This window comes from Ambystoma mexicanum, chromosome 3p, assembly GCF_040938575.1.
Source record: "Ambystoma mexicanum isolate Mex_15411 chromosome 3p, UKY_AmexF1_1, whole genome shotgun sequence".
Taxonomy (NCBI): domain Eukaryota; kingdom Metazoa; phylum Chordata; class Amphibia; order Caudata; family Ambystomatidae; genus Ambystoma; species Ambystoma mexicanum.
In genome coordinates, this window is record NC_090925.1 from 1,202,285,418 (window position 1) to 1,202,298,726 (window position 13,309).

General features: G+C 46.8%; 1 protein-coding gene across 4 annotated transcripts in view; it reads right to left on the bottom strand.

Annotated features, from left to right (window-relative positions):
• Positions 1 to 13,309, bottom strand: part of LOC138581355 (neuropeptide Y receptor type 6-like) — a 323,800-nt gene that overhangs the window by 42,143 nt on the left and 268,348 nt on the right. The gene's annotated exons all lie outside the window — the stretch shown is intronic.

Here is a 13,309-nt window from a genome sequence, read left to right on the forward strand (position 1 = left end):
ACTGCTGCTCGTTAGGCTCCTGGGTGCCCGAGTACAACGCACAGACTGAAATTTAGTTGTACAGAGGCCCTCCCTAAAGGGGTGCTGCTTCTGTTCAACCTTTCGTTGGGCCATGGCGGGGGGTGCTGTATCCAACCCGGAGTGCCTGTGAGCTTAAGAGGCCTGCAGCACTGTTGATCCCCAGTGGCTCCTCTTACCTGGAGGCCATGCACCAGTGCAGTTTCTCCTACCAAAAACGATCCTGTGCAGACTCGGCAAGCTGTGATGGGAAAAACATGAGGCGCCCGCCGGCGGGTGCACTGCAGTTCTGAGCGACTGCATGGTGGGACAAGTGGGAAACCGGCTGCCACCCGAACTGTGCAGGCTGGCGCGTCACACTGAGATCCAGGGGGAGCATGCGGTGCATGCAGTGACGGGGCTGCAACTGGCCTAGATGGCCTGAACTGCTCTGCACTTCAAGGGCATTGGCCCTTGCAGCTTCCTCCTAACTGAGAGCCACAAAGGTGAGCAGCACTACATTGCCTTCCCCCTGACAGCCCAGTGAGGACAGAGCGGGCCCCCTGGTGAACCACAAGGCGCACGCTAACAGGAACCATGTAGGAGAACGTGAACACATGAGCCATACACAGGATTTGGACACCGTCTGTAAAGGAGGAGTGAGTGGGCGCAGACGCCATGCTGCTCACTGCCTTGATATGTGACAGCAATGGCTGGTGAGTGAAAGAAGATCTGAAGTGCCAAGGACACATATAGACCCCCTGACCCCCACACAGCAGCTATGACAAAGGGAGAGGAGGAACTAGGAAACAGGGCAGCATGGACTCCTATGCCAGCCAGGGCAAGAAACCTAGATGGGAGATAAATGGTGGATGATCATTCGCCAATATAGCCTAGACATGGGCTAGCTGCTGGATAGTATGCAGGCCATGTGCAACTCAGTGTACATATAACTGGATGGTATCACAGCCAGCATGAGCTCCTTGAGAGCCAAACTAGACAAGGAAAGTACAAGAAACACAGAGGCCAAATCCAGGATCAGCACTACGGAAGAAGAAAAACATGTGCTTAAAATATTAACATCAACAATCACCAGAGATCTAAAGTAAGTCTCACATAAGTGAGAAGATCTCAAACTATGAACCAAGTAACAATGTATGCATTGTGGAGATCCCTGAGAACACTGGAAAGGGGAAAATGGAAGAATATGTGGAAAGACTGCTAAAGGAGATTCTGGACAATCCTGCAGTATCGCCTCACTTTGCAGTCGAACGAGTGCACCACACTGTGCCCATCCTGAGACCCGTCAGAGCATGTCTGATGAGCTATAAAGACAGAGAAATATTTCTGTTGTTAGCCCAGGAGAAAGGCACTCTGTAATAGGGATCTGTCAGAGTACACATTCATGCCAATTTCTCGACCACTGTACAGACAGAGTGCAAACAGGTTCTGTCTGTGAATAAGCGCCTGCGTGCCATGCTATTTCCTGCCAGCCTGAGACTGCATTTTAAAGATAAGCCCTAATTCTTCACAATACCGGAGGAGGCAGTGAACTTTATCGAAGCAAACATCCCACTGCCCTCGGGCAAAACCAGACAGCAGATGACAGCAATAAGATACCTCACACAGCCAATAACTGATAGCAAATGCTAACTTTATAATATTACAAGATAATACTCACACGTGATACAATAGAGTTCATGGATTAACACCACTAAGCCAGCAGGCCATATGCGAGTGGTTAAAGCACTAAGGAGCAGTACCAGCAACTAACCCCCATGCTAAATTGCATCAGGTTTTTTACTTTTCAGTTGGGTATGATGTTTGGGGTTGACATTGGCCACGCTGGGGGGGCAATGAGTTTGGGTTGGGAGGGGTTGAGGTAGGTTGTGGTTAAATGGAAATAGGCTTGAGTGATGCTACATATAGTGCCATCAGATTCTGCTGTGTGTTACGTCCATGGGCTGGGAAATATTGGGATTCTTGGCTAAAATGGGCTAGAATGCTGTGAATACAGATAATGAGTTGGAATATTACTGGGATGGGCAACCACATAAAAGTGGAAAAGCTTAAGGCATACATTGATAGGTATGAAGTTAATATCCTGTTTCCCCAAGAAAAACATGCCACTGACAAGATCAACAATAGCTTTGCTAAATCCTGGGGTAGCATCACTTTGTTTATATCCTATTTATTTATTTTATTTCTTTCTTTATTTATAACGTACCATAGCCCAAGGGCATCGGGGCGCTCACATACAGAGTGACATTTAGCAGAGGGAAGGAGGGTTCTAATGGGAGTCTATTTGAACAATAGTGTTTTCAAATGTTTCCTAAATGTAGTATCTTTCATGTCATTGTGTTGTTCTTTGGGACCCCGCCTGCGTCTGCCTTGGAATGTTTTGGTTTAAGTAGACGGAGATTCTAGGGACGGTTAGAGAGTGAGTTAGAAGTGTACGGAGGCAGTCGCAGTGCGGGGGCGCCGGGTTTCAGTCAAAGGTTTAAATAAACCTTTCATTGCCCAACTTCTGTGTCAGAGCATACTTCAATTTGGCGACGAGGATGGCCCGGCGTCCAGCGAGCCCACGTTGGAGAAAGAGAGCTGAAGCTCTGAACAAACGTTATATTACGTTTGTTTGTGCCGTGTATGAAGCGAAAACACTTCACTGGGGCAAGAGTTTCGTGTTTTGGACAATTATAATGCAGAACGCAGTTATCATGTTACCTTAAATGTTGCAGCCGATTGCAGTAATACGCGCATAGTACCGCAGTGTTATTGAAGAAAAGGACCTCTAAGCAGCTTGCGCTCACGTGACCGTATACATTATCAAGACCAGGAAGTCTGGAGAGGGTGAAGGAAGATTATCTTCATCCTCGTCCCAGTGTTGAAAACAAATAAAGAAGCCAGATGCCGTTTTTTGAAAAGTAAATATTTTGCTTGAAGTAGCTTTGGGAGAAACGTAATCCATTCACTAAGCAGGAGAGACTTGCAGTTGTTGTGGCATCCAGAGTTTATATCAAGTCCAGTTCAAGGCCCAATTCATTCTGGCAATTGGCGCTACAATTGACAACACATTGTGGCAGTAGGAGATTTGCTCTTAAAAAATTGTGACTGTTTAGTGGGCCTCACCTGGTCATTGTTGCTTTAAGATGCAGGGCATCAGTATCCAACCACCAGCAAGTTTTTTACCGTCTCCGGGACAACCTGTGGTTGTATGGTCAGAATGGAAGGAATTCTGGTTGAATTACATTCAAGCTGTGGAACAAGAAGAACTCACATCTCGGAAGAAGAAGTTACTTTTGCTACATGCACTTGGGTTGGAAAGACAAAGAAAGTTCAGAGAATTACCAGAATTGACTGTAGATGAAGCTGGTGATGCTGATGAGCATGATAAGGCTATAAGACAATTGGACAAGTATTATGCTCCAGAAACAAATGTAGCCATAAATAGATACAAATTCTATACACGAGTGCAAAAGGAACATGAAACCATTGAAGAATATGTTTCAGCATTGAGAGTCTTGTCACAAACTTGCCAATTTGGAAACGGTATCACTCTTGATGAGTTAATCAGAGATCAGATCATTATTCATTCAAAGGACAATTTGGTACAAGACAGACTATGGATGGTTGGAAATCCATCCCTTCCAGAGACTATAGCCATTGCAAAACGTGTAGAACACAGTCAGTTGTGCTCCAAGGAGATGAAGAGCAAGAAAGAAGAAGCTGTACAAAGTATGCAGAAACAAAATACCAAAGCAGTACAGGAAAAAGAAACAGAAGAAAAAGGTCAGGTTAACACACTGCGGCCTAGAGACAGAGGTGAAGCCACTGTTAGGAACAAATATAAAGCTGAAGTCAATGCAGGAAAAAGCAATAGGGCAAAGAGTTTTGAACAAAAAGGAAGTTCGTATAGAGGAAGGAATTGGGTGAGGAATGAACCCAGAGCTCAAAATGATCAGAGATTTCAGATATCCAACCAAGAGAAGGAGAAAGATGTTATAATTGTGGCAGAGTTGGTCATTATGCTTATGCTAAACAATGTCCTTCACTTGGTCAGAAATGTGGAAATTGTGGCATTAGAGGTCATTTCACAGTCACGTGTAGAAGGAGGAAGAAAGTCTCTGCCATTTTAGAAGAAGAAGAAGAATCGGAAGAAGATAGGGTGTTCTTGATACATGAGCCACCAGATGGAGAATTTAAATGCCCAAGTTGTGAAGTGATTATTGATAATTGGAAACTTAAAGTTAAGGTGGATAGTTGTTCGCCATGGACAATAATTACTAAAAGAACATGGAAGGATTTAGTTGCACATGGTCTCAAGAGCAAGATGAATGCGTCTGACATACGAAATCCTGGTGGGTTTGAAGGATCTAGAATCAAGATGATTGGATGGTTTTCTTGCATTATTCAATTTAAGGATAGACGTGCACAGGTGAAGGTTTACGTTGCAGAAAAAGGCATGAATGTAGTAGGGTGGAGAGATCAAGCTGGTTTGAGGATCAGATTGGATCCATGTTAGGAAGGGCAGATTTTGGTTGTTAACAGTAGTCAAGTGGATAGAAATAAGGCTACAAAGATAGAAAATGAAGATAAATCAAACTTGGGTTTGCTAAAAAACTTTGCACACAGGATCCATCTTAAGAAGGGAGTGGTGCCTGTTAAACACACGAAGTCCAGACCAGTACCATTTGCTATAGCCGACAAGGTTGAGCAAGAACTGACATTATTGGAAGCTAAAGGAGTTATAGAAAAGATTGAATCATCTGAGTGGGTCAGCCCCATTGTCGTTGCGTTGAACAAAAATGGCAAACTTAGAATTTGTGTAGACCTAAGAGACGTAAATAAGAACATCATAACTGGTATTTTCCCTCTTCCTATTATATCTGAAATGTTAATTCGTATTGGAAATGCTGACTTGTTTTCCACTTTGGATCTTTCAAGCGCTTATCATCAGATTTTGCTAACAGAGGATTGTAGAGGCATTACGGCATTTATTACGCCACATGGGCTGGATAGATACAAACGAATGCCGTTTGGCTTGGCGTCTGCGGCAGCAGTATTTCAAAGAGTTATAATGCATGTTCTTAAGGGATGTAGTGGAACATTTGTTTATCAGGATGATATTATTGTATTTGGTAAGGGATCTGAAGAACATGATGGGAGATTGAAAAAAGTGTTGGATAGATTGGAAGAAGTTGGGTTGAAAATTGAGAAAAGCAAGTGTAAGTTTGGTGTAGAAGAGGTGGAATATCTAGGGCATACAGTTAATGGCAAGGGGTACAAGCCTAAAGGAGATGCCATAAAAGCAATTAAGGAGTCACCTAATCCAAATAACAAAGATGAATTAAGATCGTTTTTGGGGTTATGTGAATATTATAACAGATTTGTGAGAACTTTTGCGAGTGTTACAGAACCATTGAGAAGGTTGTTAAAAAAGGATGCAAAATTTGTATGGAGTGATGAATGCAAGGAGGCAGTTGAATGCATAAAGGGAGAAATTTGTAACTCTTTGGAATTGGGAGGATTTGAGTTTGGGAGATTGACTAAGATCACGGTGGATGCCAGTGGAAGTGGTTTAGGGGCGGTTCTATCACAGATAGATGAAGATGTAAATGAAAAAATTATCAGTCATGCTTCAAGAGCTATTACAGAAACAGAGAGCAGATATTCAGTCATTGAAAAAGAGTTGTTAGCTTGTTCATGGGCAGTGAATTACTTTAGGAAATATCTGTGGGGAAGCAAATTTGTGATTCAAACGGACCATAAGCCTTTGATCGAAGTACTTACGGTGAAAGGAATGTGCAAAGCTTCGCCAAGATTAGCAAGACTTAGTCTTAAATTGCAGGATTATAATTTTTCAGTGAAATATGTACCGGGAAAAAGGAATGTTATTGCTGATTTTTTGTCTAGACCACCGTTGAAGAGTAGTGAGACAGTTGTAGATGTTGATGTGGAAATGGTGGCTGTTGTTTTTGAGGTTACATCCAAAGATGTTTGGATTGAAGAGTTGGGAAAGGATATTGAGATACAAGAAATAAAGAAATACACTGAATCAGGGTGGCCTGAGAAGAGTATAATTAGCGAATGTTGTCTGAGATTTTGGGAAGTAAAGGATGAGTTATCTATGGAAGATGAATTTTTATTGAGGGGTGATAAATTGATTCCTCCTCTGAGTTTGTGTGGTGAGCTCATTGAAAAGGCACACCAGGGCCATCCTGGCATCACTGACACAAAGAACAATGTGCGGTCGAAATACTGGTGGCCTGGTATGGATCTTATGATCGAGAGATTCATTAGGAATTGCTGGGCATGCCAGAACAGTGACAAGAGTTGCAGAATTGTTAAGTCAGAACCAATCAATATTTGTAAAGGTGAAACACCATGGGAGATGGTGGGGATTGATATTGTTGGAAAATACGTGAGGTTGTTTGGGAAGAATAAATTCTTAATTGTTTTAGTTGATTACTACTCAGGGTGGCTGGAAGTGAAAGCAGTGAGTAAAATTGATACTGGCGAGGTTATAAAATTCATTATGCAGGTTTGCAGAAGGGAAGGATTTCCTAAAATAGTTATTAGTGACAATGGAGTTCAATTCAAAAGTAGAGAAATGAGAGAATTTGCTAAGAGATCGGGAATTGAGTGGAGATTTTCGTCATTATATCATCCACAAACTAATGGGTTAGTGGAGCGGTATAACCGAGTGATTGTAGATGCTGTGGAGTTGGCTTTGAAAAATAATATGCCAGTAGATGAAGTACTTAAGGAGAGGATATGGAGCACAAGGATGTCTGTTAAAAGAGGAATGGATGTCTCTCCTTTCGAATTAATGAGGGGTTCCTAATACTTTACTTAATCCAGAATGGGTTAATCACAGGAGAAGTGTACATGGTGGAAAACAAGGTGTTGACAAACATCAAGATATGTGTAGTATGTTGCCAGAAAAGTCTAAGTTGAGAATTTTACCAGGAGATTTTGTGCGAATCAAATTTGGACGAAATGTGAGGAAGGGTGACTCTAAATACAGCAGTCCAGTCAAGGTGATACAAGTGTTCAGGAGAGTGGTTAGAGTTACTGGTGGATCGGTGTGGAATTTGGATAGGGTCAGTAAATGGATGTGGGGAGGTGTGGGGAGATGAGCATGCAAGAGGTAGGCGATGTGGAAATGAGAGAAGAGGGACTGATTTATTCGGAGATGAGCATATTCAATATGGAATGGAGAATGTGAATGGGGATTTAGCCAGCCACAATGGGGAAGAAAACTTGCGACAAGGTAATTATGTTAGACCTTGATCGTCGTGCAGATATGTGAGACCTCCGTCCCCAACTGTCACACAGGGAGATATAATGCTACTCCCTGTATAACCCTTGAAGCCACAGGTGGAGATATCTGACGCCGCTGTTTGCTGGAAACCCCAAGGAAGCTGAAAAGAAACGTAGGTTTAATACCAGGCAAGCAGGAATAACTCGTGCAAAGGTAGGTAAAACAAGAGACCTTACCAAGTGTTGTCAGAAGTACTGAGGGAAACCTAGGGGTGTGGAAGGGTTCCATGACTCACGCAGACAGGTTCAAGATGCCACGGAAGCAGCAGGAAAGAAACCCCACCTGGGCTCGTTCCTGGAGCGGGTTACTTAGTACTTGGCAAGAGCACGTGATAGCAGGAGAGTCCGTAGAATTCTGAGTCAGTAGGACGAAGGCCAGGGGCAATCCAAAAGCAAGTCGATAAAACAGTCCGAGGTCGGCAGGCCAGTAGCAAATTCAAAGTTCCAATCCAAAGCCAAGGGTAATCCAAACACAATCCGTGGGACGAAGCCGGGCACAGGTTCCAAGAGCAAACACAGGAAGCACAAGAGCCAAACAGAGTTTCCGAAGAAAAAACAGCTGTGAAGCGCGGTACGAAAGCAAATTACAGCTTTTGTACTGAACGCTTCCTGTTCACGTGAAGTGAGAACATGTCACGTGACCGAGACTCTGGGTCACGTGAATGGATGGAAACGGCAACGCGACGAGGATGCGTTCCTCGAAGCGTGCTGCTTCCTAGTCTCCAGGGCAACTGCCAATGAAGAAAAGGTTGTAGGCATGAATGCAGGGTGCAAACCTTGGGCCAATGTTGCGCCCGTCCGCGGGCAAAACCGGATTGCCAACGTGAGCCCCGGAAACCATGAGAGTTACGTGAAGTGAGTTGTGGGGGTTGTGGGGTCAGTCGGGCAAAAGGGGACCTGGGTTCACTAGTGGAATGAGCAGAGGGTATGACAGAGCCCCCCCCCAAAGGCCCACGACCACATGGGCAGGAAGGATGTTCCCGATGGAATCGGGCCACCAAACGGGGGGCTTGGACGTCTGCAGCAGAAACCCAGGACCTCTCTTCCGGACCATAACCCTTCCAGTCTACTAAATACTGCAAGCCACCCCTAAGGAGACGGGAATCCAGGATATCAGAAACCTCCAAAACATCAGGGGAACCTAGGGACACCGGGGCAGGAGAAGAACGAAGACGGGAAGTTTCCGGACAAGGTTTGAGCAGGGATGTGTGAAAGACGGGATGTATGCACCAAGAGGACGGGAGTACCAAACGGTAAGCCACGGGATTGATGACTCGGGAAACCACATAGGGACCAATGAAACGGGGCAGCAGCTTCCGACAACCCGCCAAGCGAAGGTGACGGGTGGACAACCATACCCGGGACCCCACAGAATATACCGGGGCCGGGTCGCGTTTAGTGTCTGCCCGGGACTTCATTGATGCCTGCGCCTCTCTGAGGTGAGTGATGGTGTGTGCATGAACGGAGGACATATCCCGAATGCAGGCAGCAGCGGCCGTATTGACCGCCGAAGAGATATCGGGGACGGGATAAACCCGCGGATTCTGGCCATACAAAGCATAAAAGGATGAGGAACCGGGGGAAGCATGGGTAGCATTGTTGTAGGCAAACTCCGCAAACCGGAGGGCCTGCAACCAGTTTGTCTGTAGTTGCAGAGTCAAACAACGCAGGTATTGTTCCATAGACTGGTTCGTCCTTTCGGTCTGACCATCAGTTTCTGGGTGGTAGGCAGAGGAGTAGCGCCTGTCAATACCGAGAAGGCCGGTCAGGGCACGCCAAAAACGGGACGTAAACTGGGAACCCCTATCTGAAATGAGTACCGATGGCAGGCCAAAAAAACAAAAAATGGACTCAAAAAACAGGTTTGCTAATTTAGGGGCTGATGGAATGCCCTGGCAGGGAAGAAAACGGGCCATTTTAGTGAAGGTATCAACCACCACCCAGATAGTGTCGAATCCCCGGACCCTAGGAAGGTCAGTTACAAAATCCATGGTCAGAGTCTGCCAAGGTCTCGGTGGAATGGGCAGCGGTCGTAGGAGGCCCACCGGTCGGCCCCTGCGGTGTTTACACTGGGAACACACTGAGCTTGTCTGTACGTACTGTACCACGTCCCGCTTCATGGAGGGCCACCAGCACCAGCATTTCAAGAGGTCCAGAGTACGGTCCTGACCCGGGTGGCCGTTGACAGGGGAGTCGTGGGACCATTCCAGGGCTACATTTCTGGTTTCGCTGGTGGGTAGGACTAGACGGTTTTGTACATAAGGTAATCCATTATAATATACAGGGTCTCATTCTGATGCCTGATCGGGGTGCTGCAGTACCCAAGTACGGATCGTGTCAAGTAGCGCCAGTGGGGTGTACAGGTACAGATAACGTTTCCTTGGTGTAGGAGTGTCTCGGGGAAGACAGGTAGTGCAACCACCCCAGGAGAACGAGACAGCGCGTCAGCCTTGCCGTGAGCCATGCCAGAGCGATGCCTGATTTGGAAGTCGAAGGCTGCAAAAAACTGATGCCACCTAACCTGTCTGCTATTAACACACTTAAGGGAGGCTAGGTCTTGCAGATTCTGATGGTCGGTAAACACAGTGGTCTTATGCTTCGCCCCCAGGAGGTGGTGTCGCCAAACCCGAAAGGCATATATAACCGCCAGGAGCTCCTTCTCGGTGACGGTGTAATGGGCCTGCGTGGAGCTAAACTTACGGGAGTGGTAGGCCACGGGATGCAAACGACCAGTGGAGGCACAGGTTTGTGACAGAACTGCCCCTAGAGCAAATGAGGAGGCGTCTGCCTCGACAATGAATGTACGTTCAGAATCGGGATATTGCAATACGGGAGCGGTAGTAAAGGCCGTCTTTAGATCCTCAAAGGCTTTTTGGTGTACCTCTGTCCAGACGAAAGGGGTGTGAGGGCTTGTAAGGGACGTAAGCGGTGACACTATGGAAGAGAACCCAGAGATAAAGCGGCGATAGAAGTTGGAGAAACCCAAGAAAGATTGTAGGGTCTTTAGTGTCTTCGGAGTTGGCCATTCTAAGACCGCTCGTACCTTGGAATAATTCATCGCCAGGCCAGCAGGTGTGATGTTGAACCCCAGGAATTCGATGTTATCTACATGAAACTGGCATTTCTCAGGTTTAGCGAATAAAAAGTGTTTCCTCAAGCGAGAGAGCACTTCTCGGACGCGTTGTACGTGTTCTTCCAGATTACGCGAAAAGATGAGTATATCATCTAAATATACTACCACGAACACGTCCAGTATATCACAAAATACGTCATTCATGAAATGCTGGAACGTGGCCGGGGCATTGCAGAGCCCGAAAGGCATGACAGTGTATTCGAAAAGACCATATCGTGTACAGAAGGCAGTTTTCCACTCGTCCCCTTTGCACATTCGGACGAAGTTATACGCCCCCGTAGATCCAGTTTGGAGAAAACGGAAGCATTGGTTAGGCGGTCCAATAAGGGAGAGATAAGTGGTATGGGATACCGATTCTTAACCGTAATGGCATTGAGATGTCGGTAGTCCACACAGGGACGAAGATCGCCCTCCTTCTTCGGGACGAAGAAGATTGGACTGGCAGCTGATGATTTGGAGGGTCTAATATGGCCCAAACATAGGGATTTTGTAATATAGCCCTTAAGGGCTTGATCCTCGGATGGGGAGAGAGAATAGATTCGAGCCACAGGTACTGGGACCCCAGGGGTTAGATCAATGGGACAATCATAGGGGCGATGCGGGGGAAGTACCTCGGAAGAACCCTGGTCAAAGACTTCAGCATAATCATGGTATACCGCGGGGACATTAGCGGCAACCATGCCCACTATATGTGGAGATTCGAGGTCGTCTGACACCCTGAGATGGGCGATAGCCCCCGATACTGACGCAGGTGTTCCTTCCTCTCTGACCATAGGGAGGCAGTAGTTCTGGCATAGCTCCGACTCGAAGTGCACCTGACCCGTTCCCCAATTGATATGAGGGTTATGGTCCCGTAACCAGGGTATCTCTAGTATCAGCCCAAACTGGGGCATGGCGATCAAATCGAAATGAATGGTTTCACTGTGCACGGACTGGATTGTTAACATGAGTGGTGCTGTTTGTTGTTTGATGGGACCGGAGTCAATGCAGTTCCATCGACTGCTTGTACAGGTTCTGGTCGGATTTTGTTAACTAAAGGTAGGTTCAGTGTTCGGGCTAGGGTGATATCAATGTAATTCCCCGTGGCTCCTGAATCGATAATGATAGTGACTGGATGGATGGTGCCAGGGGTAGGCTGAAGGGTGGCCTGTACCTGAATGGGCCTAACACGGCCAAATGCGGGAACAGAGTCTGGGGTCTGACAGAGAGCGCTCGATCCAGGCTCCAATTCTAGGGTCGAGCTGTGCGAAAAACCTGAGTCTTTGGTTTAGGTCGACAGGGACATTCTTTAACAAAGTGACCGTTCAAGCCACAATAGAAACAGGCATTATCTGTTCTCCTCCTCTCTCTTTCCCTTGAAGTAATAGGGGACCTAACCCCTCCGATCTGCATGGGTTCCCCGGAGGCATCAGAAGAGGACGCGAGTGTGGGTGTACCTGAGGGGAAGGGAGACCCAGCCTTGGCCCTCCGTTCAGAATGTCGAGCGTCCACTTGGAGAGTCAAATCAACAAGATCAAGAAATTGGGTAGGCAAGGATGGGACCACTGAGAGGGCGTCTTTCATCGGATTACTTAAACCCCGGTAGAAGACCACTGATTTCTTATTTTCCGGCCATGATGTTTCCGCCACTAGTTGATTAAATCGAGTGATGTATTCGATAAGGGACCCTCTGCCTTGAGTGAGTTCTAACAGTTCTAAGTCATGAGACTGCGCCTTGTGTCTGGTATCGAACACACGTGACATTTCAGTTATCAAGAGATTGAAATCATAGAGGGCGGGGTGGTCGGTTTCTAACAGAGGGTTGGCCCATGTAGCAGCTCTGCCGGACAAGTGTGAAAGGATAAATGCCGCCTTTGTAGTGGGATCGGGGAAAGCAAGGGGTCTGCATAGGAAGTGCAACTTACATTGATTAAGGAACGTTCTGAACTTCCCGGGGTCTCCCTGGAACCTTTCGGGGGCTGCCAGGGGAAAGGGGGAAGGTAGCACTACAGGAACGGGATTCGGGATGTTTGGGTTCGGGACTACGGGCAGTGGGGGTAGCGGAGCAGCATCCCCGAGCTCTGGATCAGAGGGCAGGGGATGCTGGGCACTTTGTAACAGATCAAGACGTTGGTGGATTGCTGTATTAGCAGCAACCATGTCTGCCCGAAGTACTGTGATTGCCTGAATTACAGCAGCCATGAGGTCCTCTGCAGCGCCCTCCATATCCGGCACGACAAAGGCTTCACAGTCTGTTAGACCTTGATCGTCGTGCAGATTTGTGAGACCTCTGTCCCCAACTGTCACACAGGGAGATATAATGCTACTCCCTGTATAACCCTTGAGGCCACAGGTGGAGAGATCCGACGCCGCCGAGTGCTGGAAACTCCAAGGAAGCTGAAAAGAAATGTAGGTTAAATACCAGGCAAGCAGGAATAACTCGTGCAAAGGTAGGTAAAACAAGAGACCTTACCAAGTGTTGTCAGAAGTACTGAGGGAAACCTAGGGGTGTGGAAGGGTTCCAGGACTCACACAGACAGGTTCAAGATGCCACGGAAGCAGCAGGAAAGAAACCCCACCTGGGCTCGTTCCTGGAGCGGGTTACTTAGTACTTGGCAAGAGCACGTGATAGCAGGAGAGTCCGTAGAATTCTGAGTCAGTAGGACGAAGGCCAGGGGCAATCCAAAAGCAAGTCCATAAAACAGTCCGAGGTCGGCAGGCCAGTAGCAAATTCAAAGTTCCAATCCAAAGCCAAGGGTAATCCAAACACAATCCGTGGGACGAAGCCGGGTACAGGTTCCAAGAGCAAACACAGGAAGCACAAGAGCCAAACAGAGTTTCCGAAGAAAAAACAGCTGTGAAGCGCGGTACGAAAGC